This window comes from Agelaius phoeniceus, chromosome 2 (genome assembly GCF_051311805.1).
Source record: "Agelaius phoeniceus isolate bAgePho1 chromosome 2, bAgePho1.hap1, whole genome shotgun sequence".
Lineage (NCBI taxonomy): Eukaryota > Metazoa > Chordata > Aves > Passeriformes > Icteridae > Agelaius > Agelaius phoeniceus.
In genome coordinates, this window is record NC_135266.1 from 18,517,056 (window position 1) to 18,533,194 (window position 16,139).

At 40.0% G+C, this 16,139-nt stretch overlaps 1 protein-coding gene across 1 annotated transcript in view; it reads left to right on the plus strand.

The window, feature by feature from the left end:
- GEMIN8 (gem nuclear organelle associated protein 8) overlaps window positions 1-16,139 on the plus strand; it is a 37,432-nt gene that overhangs the window by 8,967 nt on the left and 12,326 nt on the right. The window lies entirely within an intron of this gene.

Here is a 16,139-nt window from a genome sequence, read left to right on the forward strand (position 1 = left end):
TGTCTGAGAGGGAACCCACAGGAAATGCTTGAATACATCACCGAACCCTAGAGTAACCCTCAATGTATTTTATAATTTGGAGCAGCCATTTTGTTTGTTATTCTTTGGCTAACCTGGCAGTAAAATTTCTTGATCCTTTTCTCCTCCCCCTGCATCCTCTTCATTCTGTACTATACCACAAGTTTCTCTTTGTTGAGCATTTTGATCTGGACCCAAGTCCTTTGGTAGGGAATGTAAGCCTTAAGAGTTTTCTCAGGTCTTGATCCTCAGAGGTGTTGGTCATCTTTGTTTCTGTGAAATCCTTAAAAGACTAAAGAATTATTCTGTACTTTACTGATCCTTTACTCATATACAAATGTTGCAGAAAAATTTATCTGTTTTAAGAAAGCGGAATAATAAAAATAACTTTTCTCACATTACTCCAGTAGAAAATGTGTAATGAATGTTTAATAGGACTTCTGCTTCTATGAAAGAGAAAGCATTCTAAAAACGTATAATAAGGGCAATGATTGAAAGGGAAAGAAAAAGTATGTTAAATTCTTTGATCAGCAGGTATCAGAGGGTGAGCTGATAGCTCAACTTCATGCTTCTCATCAATGTGATGCAGAGTTGATCTAGTTAGCAGAGGAAAGTGAGTTAGGGAGTTCTGTGGTAGTGCCTGACATGAGTGCCTTTCTCACTGTGCTTTTGCAGAATCAGCTTAGTGTTCTCTGTTGAAATGTTCCTTTGATGAGATACATGGTGCTTTAAGACACTAGGCTACTTCTGGGAATGCAGAACATTTTCTTTGGATTTTTTTTACCAGTATGATTAGTGGTATTTAAAGGTATGTGAGTGATTAAAGGTGTTATCCTGGAAATTGGGAAATCAGGGCTTAGAGATGTTCTCTGTTGCAAATATCCTGTATGACCTTGGTGTAGCTATTTAGTCTCTTCCTGACCCCTCACTGCCTGTGCTTGCTAAAAATATGACCTGTTCTTTATGATGAGCAGGTGAATTGGGAAGAAGTTTATGACTCAGAATACAGATTTGACTTTTGTTCCTTCCACCACAGCAGTACTCAGAGCCTTTTGGAATGATTTGGTGTCTGCTCTGTGCTGTGTAGTAACCTAGTTCTGGATGAGTGTAACTCCATGTGCTTCAGTGGCACTGCAGATCTTCATGCAAATTCAAGCAGGCCCTGGTCTTTCATTACTGCATCCCTCAGTTTCTTTAGCAGCTTCCCTGATAAAGTGAGGATAGTGCTGAGTAAGCATCAGTAATTCCTCAAAGCATGAAAAAGTAAACAAGTACTTGACATTAATGAAATTTAAAAGTGACATAGAAGTCGAGGGTGAATGTTGCTTTCTAAATGCTAATTTTGTGAGTAGTTGAAAACACAGTATGATCTTGTTTGTGGTGCATCTTTTCTTGCGTGGTGAGGGAAAAGGAAAATAGAAGAAATTTTTTATTCTGTTAAAGTTTCTCAAAAGAAGAAACATAAGCAGCAGGAGGAGGGGAAAATCATTGTTTCTCTAATGGTTTGGAAATGAGCTGGTATGGAGACCATGTTGAAGGCAGTAGTACTCGACTTTAAGAGGTAGTTTTATTAATTTTCCTGATTGCTGTTTATGAACAAAATTAAATTTAGAGGTTCATTAAGCCGTGATCCATAATGATGCTATATCATGTTATATCTTTCATAATGTTTAACAGTTGACATTCTGTATTGATGCTTGAGAAGATTGAGATAATGCATCTGCAAAAGAAACCCTCAGTTCCTTGAGTATTTTCTCTGTAATGACTTTTCCTTTTAATCCCAAACTGCATGTCCTTAGGAGCAGATTTACAGAGAAACTTGGGTAGCATTAACCTCAATAACGCCTGAAATTTACACCTCCACATCTGAGAGAGACATTTGTAAGGGTGAGGCAAGAGTTTTACATAGCAGTTAAAGCGAATGAGATTGTTTGGGTGTGCCGCAGTAGAATACCAATAGGGACCTCGACGATCAATTAAAGTAAAAGCCAGTCGTTATGGGACATCAAGGGGAAGGCTGTGTCTCATGTTTTCTTCCTCTGGCATCAGTAAGGGGCTCCGGGTGGAATTCACAGCCTCTGACCCCTGCACCTTGATACTCATTTGTCTGGGAGAAGACACACAGCTTGCTCTTCTTCTAAAGGCAGAGTTTGCAAGAGTTAGATACGCACTTATGGGCAGCTAATGAGGTGGGAGTCACAAGGGAGCAGAGCATCAGTGGGGCAAATAGGAACGGGAATTTGGCACTTAGGGAAGGGGATACCAATCTCTGTGAAGTATGACCTCCATTAGTTTGGTGTTTTTCTACCTGTCAAAGTTAGGAAATACTACACAGCATTAATGCATCTATTTTGGACACATGTAGTGAGTCCTGATTTTTCATGTGAGATATAGCTGGTTCCCACACCTGATCCACAGATGTCTCTTAGGCATGTAGAAGGATAATCAAATAGATTAAAAGGAATCCTACCTGATGTCAGACTCTTCACTTGTAATGCCTGATCTAGAGCCTGCTGGACATAAATGATCACAGACATCAGAGGACAAGATCTTGCAAACTTTAACTGTGAAAGACTTAAATAGGCCTGAGGTAGGTGGGAATGAGGTGATTCAATCTTAGAGGTCTTTTCCAACCTTAATGATTCTGATTCTGTGGCTCTGTGAAAGGCATTTGAGCCTAGATGGTGGCATACAAGCCTTAAAGCTAATTGCAAAGAGAAAAACTCTACAGATATGAAAGATGTTGTGTCAGACTAGCCAAAGAAGAAAACTTAAGTTTTATTTCATTTCTTTGTAGCTGCCACAAACTTGAAGAACAAGCAGATTTCTAACCTCTGTAGGATTTTCGGTTTTGTTTTCTCAGTGGGCATTTGCAGTGATTGGCTGACTTGCAAAGTAAGGGCTTTGAAACTGGCAAACTTGCTGAATGATTTAACACTTCTGCAGTGATACAGTTCACAACCAACCTCTTTTAAAACAATCTTCTTTTTTTGTCTTTGAAGTCACATCAATTTCTTACTAGTTTTTGTATTTGTATCATGTGTATGATACAATTAGTATCAATTGTAGTCAATTACATGTTTCTGGAATGCCCAGAAGTAATTATGAGTAAATTTTGGCTGAGGCTGTATGAACTCAGACATACTAATCCACTACCAACTTATCTCATGTTTTAGATAAATGGCATTTGGTTAAGACCCTTACAGACAGTTTTAATTCCTCTACATTTGTTTCTTGATATGCAATCATAATTATATAGTGATTCTCTTTTTTAGAGGGTTTTCTTGTCAGGCTAGTCTGTCGTTCTGGTTCTTCATGTAGCTGGTGATCCAAACATACTGTGCATCTTGGGCATGTTTATGGTTGCATTTAAGTTTTCCCTCTGGCAGTTGAAAAGCATGAAGTTGTTCTCCTGGGTTACCATACCTGTCAGACCTAGGTATGGTAGCAGATTCTTCAGGCATCCTAGATGGATAGAATGCAATAAGTTGCCTTTTTACATTTGCAAGAATTAAAAGGGCAAAAATCAAGAAAGGAAGATTCACAGCCCTAACAGTTCTGTAAATTGACTAATTGCACGTATTTATTAGACTTTTAAATTTAGCCTTTGAAACATGTAGTTTCTCCTTAGACAATTTTTCCGTGTTTCCTTTTGCATATAAGAGAAAATCACTGCTAAAATTGAGTACAGCATTGCAAGTACATTGAGAACCATTCTGTAGTAGTTAACAGGACACAGACAGAATCCTTTATTCAAAAGCAAAGAAAAGCAAGGGAAAGTACCATCATGTCAGTTCATTACCGAAGGATAATAGTCCATCATTTGTTAATGCTCTAACTAGTTTTTTCCATCAAAGCCTCTCTTCCTATTGCCCACACATAGCCTCCAGCTTTTCCCAAAAATAATGTCTGAACTTAAATTCTTTTTATGCTAGATGGAAAATATTTTTTTTAGAAATGAACGGAAATGGTGAATGAAGATGTTTGTTTCAAAACTGCAATCTGCAGACTTTTCCCCTCAGGTTTCTTTTTCTCTGAAAGATGGTAGTTGCCACTGTCTCTTCTGTGAAGAGGAAGTAATGGAATTTTCCATGTTTTGTAACTTGTTTGAATCATACCAGATCCGTGAAGCTTTTGGTTTTGTTTAAAGCTTGCATGCCTCTAGGAAAATAGACTTTGATTCAGGGGTTTTGTCACCATGTTTTCCTTCTTTCCTTCATGTTTGGTAATTGCTTTTCCCTGGTTTTTATCTGCCTTTTTCATCATAAGACTGTAGCTCAAATTCTTGGAACTACAGACTCCCCACCGTTTCTTTTTCTTTCTTCTTCACTACCCTAAACTGTCCAAGCAGTGTGGATGGTGAATTTATAAATATCTGCTCAACTTCCCTGCCTTTAACAGCCTTTGTTGACAAACTTTTTGACAAACCAAAAAGGGTTGTTTGGCATGAACTTCTGCCACAGCCTGTAGAGGCTGAGATGCTGAAGCTTCTGAGAAATGCCTGTGAAATAAGAGTGCTCTCTGCAATATGTGTGGGTGCTTGAGAGATGCTTTTGAAACATGTTTTGTGAACTGAAGAAGAAATGTGAAAGTTACTCATGTACCACATCTCTGATCCTGATGATTGAACCTTTTGCTGTGTAGCAGCAGAATCTTCTCAAGTGCACACACTGTGTCCAGCAGAGGCTGTGTTATTCAGTACCGGAAGCCAACAATTGAGAAAATGCCCCTTACCAGAGAAACAAGGAAAAGTGCAACAATTTTCCCTGCTTTAATATTGAAGACTAATCTCTACTTGCAAAAGTAGAGAGTCTGAAGAGCAAGAGTTGTGCACAGGTTTAGATCTGTTTCATGACAGACAAGGTTATCTTTATACAAAGCAAAATATTGCCAAGAAAATGTCCTTGGGTCCTATGCTAAAGACAGAATTTGAGCTTAAGAGAGTGTGTATCTTTGCTCTGTGAACCTATGGCTTGCTGCTGCTGGAAGTAATGGAAGAGAGACATTGGAAAGCTCAAGGTACTGCTGAGGAAACGGAGCTGTGTGCTCTGGACAGTTGCAGAGGACTTAATACATGTACCTAGAAATTATATATAAAGTCTTTCTTATGTGTATGTGCCTCAGGCTGAGTCTGTTTGACAGTGTTGGCAACCCTGAAAGTACACAAGAGCAAGGCCAGGCTTCTTGTTTTCTGCTAAGGGATGCCACAGGCTTCAGCTCCTAGGTGGCATCTGGGCCTTCTGTGGACCCGGCTCCCATGGGTGCAGCCTGGACAACTGGGTGGAGCTGGGACCTGGAATGCCAGTTCCCTATCTACCAGTGGCTGTACTGGTCTCAGTTTATCTAAGCATGCTGTGGAGTACTGGAATTTGAGTTACAGCAGGTTTATAGCTGGGAGTGTGGGAAAAGAAGCTCATAGGGTTCAGTGTGACTGTAGTGTAGATGTTGCTTTAAGAGGAATGCCAAGATGTTGAACACCTCTACTTCCTCTTAAATTTGATGGAAATGAAGAATGCTGTCTTAATATGAACATATATATTAAACTTCAGAAACCTGTGTTTGAAGTTGTCATCCTTTATTTGTCTGCCTGATGTGTTCCTGTTATTGTAGTGAGACAGTACATACACTAGGGGGCTTGTTGAGAGGTTCAGTTTATTCATCTTTATAAGGGGTTTTGAGGACCTCAGCAGGAAGAAAGCAAAAGCCTCAAATGCTAGAATAATAAGCAGTCTGATCTAAGTGTTCTTTATAGACCTTTTGCTTAACAGTTAACTTAGATGTCATCCCTGTGACCAAAATGCATCTTATTGACAACACCTTTGGTGAAAAAACACAGAATTTAAGCGACTCTTTCTCCCAGGAAGTTATTATCCCTAAGTTATTCTTGACTCAGTAAGAGAAGTCTGGTAATCTTGTATTGTTGCTGCCCTGGTAAATCAGTAATGCAGTAAAATTCCTTCTGACTGGACTTGTTTTGAGGATACAAGAATAAAAATAGGAGAGACAGGTCATTGCTCCTCTCAGCAGCTTTGTCCCTCAGCATCTGAGATCCATTTGATACCTGGTTTTGGTAGTTAACTGATTACAGAAGGATCCCTGGTCAGTAGCTTGCTCTGATGGATCAGCCATTGGAACTTCCTCTTTACAAAGAAAATACATGTGGTAATTCAGTTTTAGATCACACAGTGTCAGCACCTGTTTTGTGTCCATGAGATTTCCAAGGATTGAAGGTACTGCTGTGACATACTTGAGCTCTGCAAAGTTTTGGCAAAGAACTGACAGGTGGGCCCCAGGGTTGAGGCCATGTGGGCAGCAAGGAATCCTTCCCCAGCCTTGTTGTAAGAGCAAATATTCCTTTCAGAATGCTGTTATGGAAGATTGCTTCATATGGGAATAGTTTGGTGTGGGAAGATGCAGACACTACTTACAGTCAGAACTGGTACTGGTAGTTTTTTGAAGGCAGGTTTGCCTGCTTGGTTATTCCATTAGCACCTGCAGCTGCTCTGAGTGGCTCCTCTAGTCTCCTCTTCATTCTTTGTCCTTGCAGGGAAGGCTGTTAAAGCAGCTGCAGCTGCTGTGGAAAAGAGCAGGTGAGACCATGCTGACAGACACAGCTCTTGGGAAAAGTGGCATAAAAGCATCTCTGTGCTAATCACTCAGCTTGGGCAGTCTCTTTTCACAGTTGATGCACTTTTCCCTTTTCCCTAAAATTCCTTGATTACTGGTTCCATCTGGGTGCCACATGCAGCATTTCTGGATCTCTAAATGATCTTAGGGAAGAGCTGTGTCTCAGTTCTCTGCTGATAAATCTGAATTCATCTGCCTTTAGTGTGACACTTTCAACCTTGTAAGTGGACAGTGACATTGTGGATTATGAAGTATTTTCTAACACAAGCTATTTTGGTATCTACTGGGTGAGCTTTTGTTGTAGAAAGAATGTTTAAAGTTTCAGGGTGTCCAGCACTGGAGTAATAGTCAAAAGCAAATGCCAGAGAGCAAGGTGGAAATGGATGTAATGATGATGTCTTCTTTCTACACTCATGATGTACAAAATCTGCTCAGAAGCTGCAACAGAGCATGGCAGCAAAATACCTCCAGTGTAACACATTTTAGGTCTCTCTGTTATAAAGCAGATCACCTATACAGACAGATTTGCTTGGAGACAGGTAATTTACCCTGGCTAAGTTTAGTGGGGTGTTGTTAGTGCCAAGACTTCAGAGGCACCATTTGCTTTTCAGCATCTCTCACTGGGCCTCAGTTTTACCAGAAGTACCCAGATGGAGTTCACATCCTTTGTCATTAGGGAAATGTGGGTGCTGGCATGGCAGAAACTGCCAGTTCAGAGACTTCCATCTGCCTGGGTCTTTTCAAAACTCATTTCCTTGGATGCTAAAAATCAAGTGAGAGAGGCAGGCAGAGTTTGTTAGGCCACCCATCTCAGACTTGGGTGGCCTGTACAGATTTCCATCACAGCTTTGGGTGTGCCGGTTGTGACTAGATCCACAAAAGCTTTCAACGTAGGTAGAATGCAGAAACAAATATCCCACATAACTGTCTTTGTCTTCCACATGCCTGCCAGGAAGAAAAAAGCTAGTCATTTATACCCAAAGGATGATGCATCTTGAACCCTAAGGAAACAGGAGAACATTGTCCTTCTTGTCTTTTCCAGTGACAGGGTTGAGCACCTATGCCACTATGTGATGTCATCTGCTGTGAAGCTCATTCCAAAGAATCTAGAACACCTCCTGCTCTAGGAATTTGTGTCTGTTTTCTGTTTATTTAGACCTTTAGCACAGGGGTGATAGCACTACCCTGTTGCTCAGAGAAATAGAGAAGGTTGATATAGCAACATACTGAGAAACACTTGTGCTGGAACCTATGAAGTACCCAGTACAGAGCAATCCAGCTGTTCATCAGTGTTAGAATTATTACAATTGTTGCTGGCCTCCAAAGTACCCAAAGCTGTTTATGTGACTATTGAAATTTCCCACAGTATTTCAAGGACACATGTCTGAATTTGTCAGATCACTGCTCTAGTACACTGAAATCATGGAGATAAAGTTAAAAAATGAAGGCTAAATACTAAATGGATATTTTTACTGAAATAATTAACATGGGTGTTACACCATTGAGTGTTATCATTCACATTTAGCTGGATAAGAATCTCCTGGGTTTCATTTCATTTGTAGTTGCTGAAGTGATCATTGCTCTAAAAGTCAACTCTGTGTTCACAGAAGATGTAGAAAGGAATGTAGGTCTCCAAAGAGCGTGCTGGGCCTCAGGTTTTCTGTGATTGTTCAAATGCTGAAACTAATGCTGCTGTTCTCACTTTGTACAAGCCTTGCAGAATACCTTGATTTCTAGAAGGTCTGCAGTTTGTGATGTGGTTGCTGAACAGAGTGTAGGCAGAATCACTCTAAAATTCATCAGTTGTCATTTCCTTAGGATTTTTGGCCACTGGTAAATGTAGAAGTGTCCAGACTGTGAAGATTGCATCACGTACAGCATTCTGATGGAGGAGGTGTTGAGGTGGTAGATTGCAGAGCAGCTGGCTGGCTTTGGAGAAGCATCTGCATTTTTTGTATCTCAATTTCTCACTAGGTGATGCTGGTGACATGAAGACATTTGCATTCTCTGCTTTTGCATCCTTCCCTTGGCATTAGGTACTGACCTCTGTCAGGCTGTCAGACTGGGGCTTTTAGTCTGGTGGCTCTCCTTGTGTAAAGTCTTCATCAAGTCACTGAAATACTTAATGTAGAAATTATCCCCTTGAAGTGACAGAGAGGAGACAGAAAGCTCCCAAGTGCTAAGAAGTACAACTTAACTTTCTGACAAGTGGGATGCCAGCTGTCTCTCTTTAAAAAGAGTGCTCAGATTTGTGCTCCAGCACCAAATCCTGGAACTACTTGAGAAGTCAAACATTCCCATTTTGTGGAAGGTACAATAGATTCACATCTGCAGGTTTCTTCTGGCATATGTCCCCAATGTTTTTTGTTGTGTTTTTAATACTGGGCATAGCAGTTACCCTCATGAGTTCAAGTATATTTCATTTAATTTACTGGAGTGCTGAAGTGAGCAATGAGAAATTCAGAAGGTCAGAGGTAAAGTTATATTTCCAAAGTTACCCTTCAACCCTTCCTTCCAAAAACTGTGATATGTTTCACCAACTCCTTTAGTTTGACCCTTTTTCCAGATGTCTTTTTCCAAGTGCTTGGTCAGGCAGCACATGTAGTTTACTAGCAGCATGGAGAAAATGTGTATTTACTTGCTGAAATTAATTTTCTCTGGATTAGACCTTGTTATTTAATTCTGCATGTCTGTGGTAATACTGAATTTTGGACCTGCCAGTTAACTGAAAGGTCAATTCATAGCCTGACTATACTTCCTCCCAGAAAATCAGCAACAAACGTGGCTGCAGGTTGTTCTCCAAAATGTTTTTCAAGTGTTTTTGATAAAGTAGCTCTCTCATATCAAGCAATAAACCGAATTTGAATTCAGCACTGTAGTGTGTCTGGAGTCAAGAAAGAAATTTCTGTGTGAAGTTCAAATGAGTGAGTTTGATCTAGAAGACTGACACAGGCTATTCCTTTCTTTTTTTCCTGAAAGTACTAAACTCAGTATTATTTAGCTGTCTAGCAGCTCAATGCATTGTGAAACATGTTCTTCCAAGAGCATGTGTTTAATTTCCATTCAGGGCACACATTAAAAACTATTGTGAAACTCATGTTTCTTCTGTGTTCTGGTTTGCTTTTAAAGTAGCACTTTTAAATTTTAACATTTCCTTGTTCAGTCTCCTCAGACTGTGCCATAAATGTATGTGAAGACATAGTTATATATAGATTTAGGTAATCCTTCTGTTTACTCCAGCAGTGTTGTCTTTGTCTGGTGTCAGCATTGTTGCCATCAGTGACAGATTGGAGTTGTTTTGGGGGATGGGAGTGCAGAGTCAGCTGGTCTGTATTTAATCTTATTGAAGTAGACTTGATCCTTACTAGAGGCAGCTGCCAGTGCCTGATCCTGTTCTAATTTCTTAGCAGTGGTCGTTCAGCAACTTCCTATCAGTTTAATTGTGTCAGATGGCAGCAGGGTACAGACACCTTGGTGCCTCTGGTGTGCTGCAGACCCCTGACTGCACAGGGCTCACCTCTGAGTTTTCTCCTCTCCTCTTCATCAACAAATCCCTGATTGTGAATTACATTTAGAGCAATCAAATTCTAGAGCAGGCTTTCACTTGAGATTCCATTGACTCAGTGATTGTTTCATATTCATGGGGTTTAATTGTTTCAGTGCATTCTCTGGTTGGACTATAAATACTCCTTTTTAGGGGTTTTATTGTGGAAGGTAATAGAAGAAAATAAAGGTGATTTGATGTTTAGCTGGGCAGTAACCAGTGTAGCCTGGTGCTAATGTAAACATGGGCATGAAGGCTTTTATTGTTTCTGTGTAGGATCCTTGGCAGTTTGTCTTGGAGACCACAGAACAATCCTTGGTTTTTAATCTTATTTCTAAAATAAAAATCGGCTTCTTTATTCTCCAGTTAGCTGTATAACTTTGTGCCAGTCGCTTAACCCAAATAACAAAATAATAAGAGATAATTAATTCTTTAAAGTATTAGATTAATTTTACAGATTATTTACAGTGAGACGTGGTTAATTAACTTGAGAGTGACACATACCATTAAGTACCAAACCTGAAAGTGGAGCACCTTAGTTCTAATCTTACTTCCTTGGTTTCTATTCATTTTTATTTTAAAGGTAATTTTCTCAATTTTCTGTCTAGGTAAGAAGTTTTGCCCTGTTTCTACAGAGCTGTCCTCTTCAAGCTGTGTAGAAAAATTGAATTACAGTGAAAGAAGGTATTGGAGTGTGTCAGATGTGCAAAATCTGTTTGCTATCTGTTTAGACAGCCTGTTGCAACTGTGTCTGAGGGAGTGCACTCTCTTACCTGAGATTATTTCCTGCTCTTAGCAATAGGTTTCTGTTGGGCTGTGCTTCAGTGAACACATCTTGGTGCCAAAGCCAGGCTAAGCAATTCTTCTTCCTAGACATTCGCTCCTGCTCTGGTGTTTCCAGGGCACTGAACTGTTTTAGAACTAAATATAATGTGTTGAAGTTTTGTTTGTTTGGGGGGATTGTTTGTTTTTTGTGGGATTCTTTGTGTTGTCCCTTACACAATTGTAGCATGAGGGACATGGGAGCTGGAGCACTCAGCTAAGGGGGAAGAGCAGAAATTGCATAAGCTGGTTTTATAGCTGAGGAAGGAAAAATGTCCATGGAACCATGGTTTCAGGCTGCCACAAGCTTGCCAAGGAATCACATCTGCTCTTACTTCAAAGCCTGTAAGGGAACGTTTTCCTTTTTCTTGAGAATATTGCATTGCGTGTATATATATGTGATGAAACAGTCAATTTCTTTTAACTCATTCTTTCCTCAACAAGCAGATGGAAATTTTGTCAGTGTAGATGTTTGGGGTTTTAATATCCTCAGGATTTTTGGTAGTTCTCTTTTATGATTGTCATGACTGGTAACTCAAAGCTTAACATTGCAGGCAATAACTCCCACCAAAAGTAATTTTTATTCTGAATTAGTCTTTTCCAGGCAGCTACAGCATTTGATTTTTCTGTATAGGTGAGAATGCTTACATAGTAAGATAGGGCCTAGCTGTCCTTGGAGATCAGACTTCTCCTAAAAATGGGAAGGGGAAAGTTAGGTGATGTCATGGGGAATCCCTTTGTCACATCTTTTGAAGCACAAAGTTTTAGATTTAAGAAGTTTCAAAAGAAGTCTATTTTCCCCAAGCTAGCTTACAGCTAGAACAAGGCTGTTCATTCTGCTATAAAATCATCATTCTCTTTCAGTCTGTTTCCATAATTTCAGTAAGTTACTTAGTGTTCCATAGTAACCTGCCAGCAAGCAGGACCACGCTGGTTTTAGCAACCAAGAATATTTTATCTTTACAGATGTGGGGGTAAGTCACAATTGTTTGTGTCTTGTACACTCCCACTGATGGAAACTTGTTGTGCAAAACTTTGCACTTGATAAAGAATAGTACTTGAGATTCCAGTCCTGTGGAAATCCAGAGCTCTGCAGAAATTAAACTCCTTGAATATCCTGTGTACAAATCCTGATTTAAATCCCTGTTTTGGTGGAATTCCTTGAGGCAAAGATTTTGATTTTCCCCATGTTATGCCCAGTTCATGCAAGTATGGGTACAATAAAATGGTCTGATTCTATCACATCAAAAAAAACCCTCTTATGTAGGTTTATGGTGAAGGTATTTATCTTTTCTAGGAAGATGAAGGAGCTGGCATTTTGCATGGAGAAACCTGTGTGGGCAGAACACTTAACACAGTAGATAGGCTCGTGGGAAGTGGCATTCAAAGAGAGAACTAGGAGTTTCTAATCAGTAGAAAAGGGTAGTGGTTTTAACTGTTAGTGTGGGCTGCTCAAGATTAGCTTAGGTAGCATTTAAGATGAAAAGCTCACTAAGTGCACATGCAGCAGTAGCAGAAAATAATTAATCATTTCAAATAAGGAGACAACTATGTGAACACACAGTCTGAAATCATGGAAAATTAAAAACACACCAAGACTGGAGAAAGTGCAATATTTCCTTGAAAAATAATGTGCTAACTAAGCAAGCCACTGAAAGTCAGTAATGGCATTTAACACCTGGGAGGAGCAAGCTCTTGGTCTCCTAGCACACCTACCATTGTGTGGGGCAGCACATGGCAGGCTGCTGAGTGTGGGCACCTACAGACCTGTGGGGAAGAATGTCTGGTAAGAAATGTTGTCAGATGGAATATTATCACTGGCTGCAGTGAGCTGAGGGTTGGATGTATAAATACCAAGAGCTAAAAATGGTACAAGAAACCACACAATGCTGGGTATAAATCTTTCATTTAAAATCTGACATAGATAATTACCCTTCCTACTTCTATCTCCTTTTAATGTTGCAAAGTCTCTCCATGGAGACTTCTTCTTAAATAAGGGAATTTGTTTGGGTTTTGGTTTTGAAGTTGTTTCTTTTTCTTGGTTTGTTTTGCTGGTATTTTTTTTTTCTTTTAATAAGAAGAGGATAAGTTCTGGACAGGAATTTTTTTATTATTACTACTTAAGCTTCTCAAAGGATATTACAAAGAAAGAAATGTAAAGTGGATCAAACTTAAAAAAAGTGTGAGACATTTTCCCTTTTATAAAATAAGAGAAACAGGGCATCTGAGTTTCTAAGACCTAGGGGGAAATAGCTTATGTCTTAGGTCATAGTCTTGCTGAAAAGTAAGAGGTCATTTGTGTGCATGTGAAGGCCCAAATGCAGTGAATGGCTAATACAGTAGTTAGTCTCCTATTCTGGCAGTTCCAGAGCATGGAGGTAGTTGTCTGTATTTGTTCACTTTTCTTTTCAGCTAGTACACACCTGATTAAAAGTCATTCTAAAAAGTGGGAAAAGTGGTGAAGGGAGAAACAGTAATCTGAAACTTTCTTTCATAAGGCCTAGAATTACTAATGATGGCCCAGGAATGTAGCATGAGTTAGGTAGACATGCTGGTTTTGGCTGGGGTAGAATTTATTTCCTTCACATGACTGGTTGGGGGCAGTGTTTTGAATCTACACTCAGCACAGGGTTGATAATATAGAAATGTTTTTGTTATTGCTGAGCAGGGCTTACACACAGCCAAGGCCTTTTCTACTTTTCCTGCTGCCGTGCTGGTGAGGACCTTGGTGGTGAATGGGAGATTCAGAGGAGACACAGCCAGGACAGGTGACCCCAACTGACCAAAGGGATATTCCAGACCATCTGACATCATGCTCAGTATATAAACGGGGGGGAAGAAGAAGGAAAAGGGGGACATTTGGAGTGATGATGTTTTTCTTCACAAGTCACTGTTGTGTGTGATGGAGCCCTGCTCTCCTGGACATGGCTGAACACCTGCCTGCCTCGTGATAAAAACCCCAGAAGAAAACCAGAGGGGAGCTGCCACCAGTGCTGCCTCAGCTCTCTGCCTGCAAGAGTGAAAGAGCAAGAGCCACAGGCAATAGAGAGCTCTGCCTGCACAACCCCGACTTCAAAATGGCCAGAACCTGCTGGCCCCAAGGCTCCATTTCCAGATCTAGCGTCTTAAAGAGACACTTCCCATTCTGGGCACAGATAGATATAGAATGCAATAACTTTTTTAGTAACCCAGGACACTGGGGGCATGACAGAGCTGGACTTTTTTTCTTTGTGGTTAAAGAATTCTATTTACTGTGTTTGGAAAAAGATACCCCAACTGGTTTTGGCCAGATAACAATGACTTCCCAGCAGAGCTAAACTTGGTAGGAATAAGTTAATTTTGAAGAGAGCTTCAAGAGAGAGAAAGAGCATCTTTGAAAAGAAATAGAGCTGACCAACTGGGAAAACGTCAGCAGTGCTTTTCCTTTGTGTGGGAACCAGCCATCACTGCAGCTGCCTGCCTTGTCAACGTTTGCAAAATACTCTTCCTTGACTGGGGGAAGCTTACCAGCAGTTGAAGATAAATGCTGTAAAAGAAAGCATGTTTATTTTAGTCTGTGTGAAGTAGAAGGAGGAACTACTTAGAATTGTGTAAAAATTACTTGTTTTACATTTATAACTTGGCAGCCCAATGATTTGAGAATATGGAATGTGAAACTGATCTGAGAGTAAGCTGTGGACTTTGTTGCTGCAGACTGAGAATTAATATTTTGATAAGCCATACTATCTGCTTCATGGATGAGTATGTGTTGCTTGCTTCAGAGAAATTCTGGTTGACTCCATAGGCTTGTGGTTATAGACAGCTTATAATTTTGTTTGTATTTCCATTGTCAGATTCTGGTTGTCAGCTTTTTGATGAAGAGGTAGTTGCTCATTTAGCTCAAGTTTTACTGCTTTATATTGTTTTTAAACTAAACTCTGAGGTAATGGATAGAACCCAGACTGCTGGAAATTACAGCACTTCTACTTCCCAGCCCTTGCCCCACCAAAGAAAGTTTAGTGTGCATCTCAACAGGACAATACTTTCTCTGTTATCTATTCCTTATGTCTATTTGTGGAAATCTTGTTTTTGGAAACTCAGTAGTTTACATACCCATTTAGTTTCATGACTTCTTTCCTTGATAGTCTATAAAAGCAAATAATGCTGCCTACTGTGAGGGTGGTGAAGCACTGGAACTGGTTGCCCAGAGAAGCTGTGGATGTCCCATCCCTGGCAGTGCTCAAGGCCAGACTGGATGGGGCCGTGAGCACCTTGATCTGGTGGACACTGTCCCTTCCTGTGGCAGGGTTGGAATAAGATGATCTTTAAGGTTCCTTGTAGCCCAAGCCATTCTATGATTCTGTCTATGACTGGAGTTTGTTCCAGTGGTATCTCTGCACAGATAACTGATTTGAAACTGCAACGTACTCCACACAGCTGCAGTGGTATTACCAGCAACAGCTGTCATGTTCTGTGCTCAAATCCAGCCTTTGGTGCAAAAAACTGTGGGTCCCTATAGCACATTTCTGTCCTGAGCCTCTGCCTGGATTCTAGACTTGATTTATGTGTCTAAAACTCTGTAATACAATCACCCTGGGACTTTTAACCAGTAGTTATGGAATAGCAGAAGTAAAGTTAGAAAGTTAGGGGTACTATATCTGATTAGTGTAAAGTGAAACACTCCAGACATACATCAGGTAATTCTGAGAATGGAATTTAAATTGGTATTATTATTTTGATTGTTACAATTAGGATCTACAGATTTATGAACTACTCTGTGTTGAGAAATGGAGATTGATGCACACGAAACTGTAATCTACTCATCCATCATGAAGCTTCTGCTAGAGATCCATTTAATTTCCAAACAGAAGAATTCATTATCTATCTCCAGAGAAATTTTTTTTCTTAAGGATCAGCGTTTGCAGTGAGCTATCAGACAGCATTCTACAGCAAACAATCAAGGAAGCAGCTGTCTCTAGCATGCAGCTATGAAACTAAAGAATTAAAAATTTCCATGGGTAATACAGAAGTACAAGGAATTAGCTAGAGTCCCAAGAGAGTTAACAAATATGGGTCCAATTCATTGCCTTACCAGTTTTGCTGTGTAATCTACAGTGAGAAACATTGGTTTGCCACCATAGTCTTGTTT